The sequence below is a fragment of the Myotis davidii genome, unplaced genomic scaffold (genome assembly GCF_000327345.1).
Source record: "Myotis davidii unplaced genomic scaffold, ASM32734v1 scaffold240, whole genome shotgun sequence".
Lineage (NCBI taxonomy): Eukaryota > Metazoa > Chordata > Mammalia > Chiroptera > Vespertilionidae > Myotis > Myotis davidii.
The window spans coordinates 798583-804938 of NW_006292334.1; the positions used below are offsets into that span (position 1 = coordinate 798583).

At 37.7% G+C, this 6356-nt stretch overlaps 1 protein-coding gene across 1 annotated transcript in view; it reads left to right on the forward strand.

The window, feature by feature from the left end:
• The window catches only part of PKHD1 (polycystic kidney and hepatic disease 1 (autosomal recessive)), a 406355-nt gene that overhangs the window by 273381 nt on the left and 126618 nt on the right, over positions 1-6356 (forward strand). The gene's annotated exons all lie outside the window — the stretch shown is intronic.

A 6356-nucleotide genomic window follows, 5' to 3' on the forward strand; every position in this document is an offset into this window, starting at 1 on the left:
AAAGGAAGAGACTGGCTCCCAAATATTATTCTAATTATTGAGCTAGATGGCTGGCAATACCTATCCTAAGAAAGCTTCTCTATTTCTTTGTTTCTTTTTCTCTTTCACAAATATCTTTATTGAGCAACTACTATAGAAATGAAGAACCCAGGAGACATATATGAAAAGTCCTTGTCCTTAAAGGGAGGTTGAAGGGAAAATAGGCATGATCCTATATAATAAAACCCTAATATGCAAATCGACCGAACAGTGGAACGACCTGTCACTATGATGTGCACTGAACAGCAGGGGGAGATGCTTAATGCGGGAGCTGCCCCCTGGTGGTCAGTGTGCTCCCACAGGGGGAGCTCTGCTCAGCCACAAGCCAGGCTGCCAGCTGCCAGCACAGCGGTGGTGGTGGAGGCCTCTCCTGCCTCCTCAGCAATCCTAAGGATGTCCAACTGCAGCTTAGGCCTGCTCCTTGCTGGCAAATGGACGTCCCCCGAGAGCTCCCATGCTGCCAGAGGGATATCTGATTGACAGCTTAGGCCCGATCCCCCGCGGAGTGGGCCTAAGCCAGCAGGTGGACATCTCCTGAGGGGTCCCAGACTGCGAGAGGGCATAGGCCGGGCTGAGGGACCCCCCCCCTCCCCCCCGAGTGCACAAATTTTTGTGCACCGGGCCTCTAGTAATTTAATAATATTGGAGGGGTAAACGATGAAATTATCACTGCCTTAAACTAAAGAGGTAATGTGGAGAACAAACCGATGGAATTTACCTGGATGCAGAATAAAAGATCAGGAGATAAAAATAATAAAAGAGAAGGTATTAGAAATAGAAAACAGAAATTAGAAAGTTTATGCAGGTAATTGCTCTTTTTAATAAGAACCCAGAATAACTACAACAGAAAGAATAGTGAAAACTATAAATGAAATGTGCATAGCACACTTTGGAATAGTTACATTTAATTTGAACAGAGCAACATCAAGAACAACGATTGCTACATATTCTCATAGTATAAGAAAAAAGAGTGAAAAAGTAAAAGAAAAACAGAAGGAGGCATGAAACTTGCTAATCATAGAATTTTTTACATCATTAAAGGTAGGAAGATAGTGGAGCAAAACCAATATATGTTTAAGGAAAAAAAGATTATAGACTCTATGCTTAAAAAAAAAAAAGATACTGTTTGCTTTGTAAGATAAGACCTGAAATAAATGGACAAAAGAGATTAATAAAGAGATTAAACTGAACATAAAATTCAAGAATAAAAATAAAATTTTTTAAAAAATATAAAGGTATATATATTTTATAGATTAAAGGTAAACATTGAAGTAAATTTAATACTACAAATATGGTTAAAGTAAGGAAAGTTCTAATTGTTTCTGTAATTTTGAAAAGTTAATGTATTAGTCAGGGTTTTATATATATGTGTGTATATATATATTAGTTCGTTGTGTGTGTGGATGATACTGGTTATATATACATATATATACACATCTCTAATATAATTGCAAAGATGTATTTCAATTAAATATTGAAATGAATAATTTAAAAAATGAAAGCAAAAATCTCAAAATTATTCAAAAGAAAAAAATCAAATTAAATATATACAATTGGTCAAATAAATATATTTTATATTAATAAAGATTTTAATCTCCAATGAGACCCCAATATCAGAAAAGCTTTATACAAGATAACAATATAGAACTGTATAGAATAAGTCTCTAAGTAATATAAGGATAAATTGACAGAAACAAAAGACATGAAATACAATTACTTATCTTTTTCAGTGTTTAATCTTTAATATAGGTTAAAAACAATATACAAAATATGAAGAAATATGAATAATATTTGATTTGTATGTATATGTACATATACTAATATATCCTTACCCAATATAAATATATGAGTCCCAGTGCACAAAATTTGTGCACAGGGGTGGAGGGGGTCCCCTCAGCCTGGCCTGCACCCTCTCGCAATCCGGAACCCCTCAGGGGATGTCTGACTGCAGGTTTAGGCCCAATCCTGTGGGCCTAAAATGGCAGTTGAACATTCCTCTCACAATTTGGGACTGCTGGCTCCTAACCACTCGCCTACCCGCCTGATCACCCCTAACCACTCACCTGCCTGCCTGATCACCCCTAACCCCTCTGCCTGCCTGCCTGATGCCTCTAACTCAGCCGTGGGCAAACTATGGCCTGCGGGCCGGATCCGGCCCGTTTGAAATGAATAAAACTATTGAAAAAAAAGACCGTGCCCTTTTATGTAATGATGTTTACTTTGAATTTATATTAGTTCACACAAACAGTCCATCCATGCTTTTGTTCCGGCCCTCCGGTCCAGTTTAAGAACCCATTGTGGCCCTCGAGTCAAAAAGTTTGCCCACCCCTGCCCTAACTGCTCGTCTGCCTGCCTGATCGCCTAACTGCCTCTGCCTCGGCCCCTGCCACTGCAGTTTCGTCCAAAAGGATGTCTGGAATGAAGTCCGGCAGGTCATACAGCTGTCCGGTCTAATTAGCATATTATGCTTTTATTATTATAGATATAATTAAAACCTTAATAAATTTTAATAAACAGAAATGATATAGAATATGGTTACAATAAAATAAACATAAAGATAAAAATACTATCTTAATCACAAATCTTAATTTCTTGTAAGATGGAATAATAGGAAAAAAACCCACCCTTTCCTAAATAACTTTTGTATCAAAGAGGAGATCAAAACTTTATCAATACGATACTTGGGAAGAAGCAATATTGGGAATGTTGCATGAGACATGGCCAAACATGCAATCATATTAAATGCTTGTATTGTTGAATAAGAAAATACAAAAATAAACAAACTAAGCTTTCATTATGAGAAACCAGAAACAAAATGACTAATAAATGTAATGAAATCATTTGGTGCAAGATAAAGGCAGAAATTGGTGAATTAATAGGAAATTAGTAGACTTAGATTTTATTTTTATTTTTAGAGATACTGTTTTAATCTTTAATAACTTTAATCATACAAAGTTATGTAAAATCAGAAATGAGAATTTGAATATAACATACCAAAGAGACTAAAATTGTAATATAAAATGTGCTATCTATATGGTATTTTGAAATTTAAAAAGTTATATATAGAAATAAATTAATTGCCTAAAGGAGAATAAAAGTGGAAGAGCCAATAATAAAGATATAAAGTTATCCAAGATTTATTTCCAAAAATACATTTGGTTCAAATATGTATGACGTGTTTTTTTCACTCATTCATCTACTACTTATTTTTAAAATATATTTTATTGATTTTTTACAGAGAGGAAGGGAGAGGGATAGAGAGTCAGAAACTTCGATGAGAGAGAAACATTGATCAGCTGCCTCCTGCGTACTCCCTCCTGGGGATGTGCCCGCAACCAAGGTACATGCCCTTGACCGGAATCGAACCTGGGACCCTTCAGTCCTCAGGCTGACACTCTATCCACCGAGCCAAACCCGCTAGGGCACATCATTTTATGTTGTGTAATCTATTCCACAGCACAGGAAAATATGTGAAGCTTTCCAATTAATTTTAGGAGGCAAGCATAAAATAATTTTTTAAGCACCTGCTAAAGATAACTTAAAAAACCCTAACAAAATCTGAGGCAACAACAAAGTGTAAGTAAAATGCAAAAATCCTAAATAGCAACAAATGAAACCTAGTAATTTATTAGAAGAAAATAAGATTATGATTGAGTTTGACTCATTCAAATAAAGAGAGATGGCTCAAATTGAAATAATTAATATAATTTATCTAAACAATAGGTATAAAGTTTAAGAATATAATCATTTTGGTATAAAACAAGTGCATTTTATAAAATGCAGCTTGCATTCTTTAAATAAACAGTAAACTAGGATTGCAAAGAACTTTCTTTGAATTAATGTTTTTTACTAGGGTGTTGAGCCATTAGTTGAGAATCATAGCTTTAAATACTAATACAAAATAAATATTTAAAAATCTCTCTGAAACAGAAATTTTGTTTTATAGAAAAACTAACATTAAAAAACAGTGCATTACGATTATCATTAAATATTGTTATTAAAGTTTTGGCCAATGTGTTGCATAAAAAAGGACAGTAGCTGGAACTGCTGAAAGAAATCCAAACTGCCATTTTTGTGTGTGTGTGGATTATGTACATTTGGTTTAGAAATGTAAAGAACCACCTGAATAACTATCAGCTGAATTCAATAAGTGCACAAATCAATAGCTTTTTAATATGTGAGCAATAAATTTTTAAATTATAATGTAAAATCCTATTTAAAATGTCAATTTAAAATACTAGAAATAAACTTAGAATTTATAGGAGCTCTAAAAGCAAAACAATAAAACACTAGTAAGAAGCATAAAAGGAGACTATAATATATGGTGATGAGTAATGCAAATAGAAAGGCTCAATATTATAAAGATGTCAAATCTGATGCAACTTTCATCACAAGCCACATATATACACTTGGAATCTGATTCATTAATTCTAAGCCTTTTGGAACAAAGGACACTTGAAGATAACCAAGCATAATCAGGTATATATTTATAAAAATATGTACCTTTAATGAGATAATTACTTTCTGTTAGTGGTACCAGAATAGAAGACAATGCCCAGCATTGGACCCAGGTAAGTATTATTACCTAGATTTTGAATATTAGCATTTCAATTTAGTTGAAAACTTGAGCTGAAATAATTGGTCAGTGCTTTGGAAAAATGCTGGGGTTCAACCCCAGCAGGTCCAGGGGTCCCCAAAGGTGTGGACAGAGTCGGTGAAGAAGGAATGACATGGAGACAGCGTTCAGTTGATCAGCAGCCTTGCCAGGATCTCTAGCCACAATCTCCAGCCAAGTTCTGTGTCCATATTCTCTTGCTAGGTTCTCCAGCCAGGTTCTCCAGGTTCTCCAGCCAGGTTCTGTAGCCATGTTCCCTCGCTAGGTTCTCCAAACAGGTTCTGTCCAGGTTCTCCAGCCAGGTTCGGTCGCCAGGTTCTGTAGCCAGGTTCTGTGGCCAGGTTCTCTCGCTAGGTTCTGTCTCTAGGTTCTGTTGCCTGTTTCTGTCCAAAATCTTTTGCAATGTTCTGTCTCTAGGTTCTGTGTCTAGGCTCTGTGTCTAGGTTCTGTCCAGGATCTTTTGCCATGTTCTGTCTCTAGGTTCTGTGTCCTGTTGTCTTGTTACATCTGTATTTATACCAGTTGATTCCAATCCTATCAATCTCTATTCCAAAGGTTAGGGCCTTTCTTATCTCCATTCCAGGGAGTAAAGATTATGTAGCTTAAGCGTGATTGTTCATAGTTAAAGTGAATAATTACCCGCCTGGCACTTAGTTAAGGGGTTTTATTCCCTCCCTAACTTCAGGGGAAAATCCCTACCTGGGGAAACAACCTTTCTCAGAGAGGTGACCTTGGTTAAAACACATAGTGCCAAGAAGGTGAGCAAACATATTAAGAACAGTATGCCATATATGCCAGGTCCCGTGAAAGAGCAAGGATGGACCGGCTCCAGGCAAATTCCCCCTCTTTTATTTTTTAAAAGCAAGCATTAAAAAGAAAAAGCCCAAATGCTCTCTTGTATCCATTTTAAGAGTAGGATTGGCGCTTTTCGCTATTACCTGAGTCCTGATCTATCATCCCAGGGAGAGCTTGCCAATCCTGCACTTTCCCGGGGTGGAAAGGCTGCAGTGGGGTTAAGGATAAGGCTCCTTGGGCCTACCTTCTCCCATGCCTTTACATTTACCTTTCCTTCCTCAGAAAAGCATGGACATACTTCTTGTATAAAACATTCCGTCTGACTGGGCGTAACCTTAACTCCTCTGCTAGCAAGCATATGTGTTAAAAGATCAATACAGAGTCTTATTTCTTTAGACTCAGTATGGCACATCTTAATCTAAAAATCAATATGGAGTCTTCTTTCTTCAGACTCAGTATGGCACATCTTCTCAATCTAAGTTCTGTACTTCCACCTTCTTACCCTACTTATCCTCTATAGGGGGTTTTGCAGCACCCTGGTGAAGTCCTATCCATCCCGAATATGGGGGTTCTCAGTGGGGGGGCTTACCTAGGGGAATCCTGTTCCAGGAGTTCCCAAAGGTGTGGACGGAGTCGGCGAAGACTATCCACCCTCTTCCTACGGTGGAGTCCTATCCGTCCCGAGTGCAGGGGGGGTTACCTAGGGACCAGATGCTGGGGTCCAACCCCAGCAGGTCCAGGGGTCCCCAAAGGTGTGGACGGAGTTGGCGAAGAAGGAATGACATGGAGACAGCGTTCAGTTAATCAGCAGCCTTGCCAGGATCTCTAGCCACAATCTCCAGCCAAGTTCTGTGTCCATGTTCTCCAGCCAGGTTCTGTAGCCATGTTCTCTCGCTAGGTTCTCCAG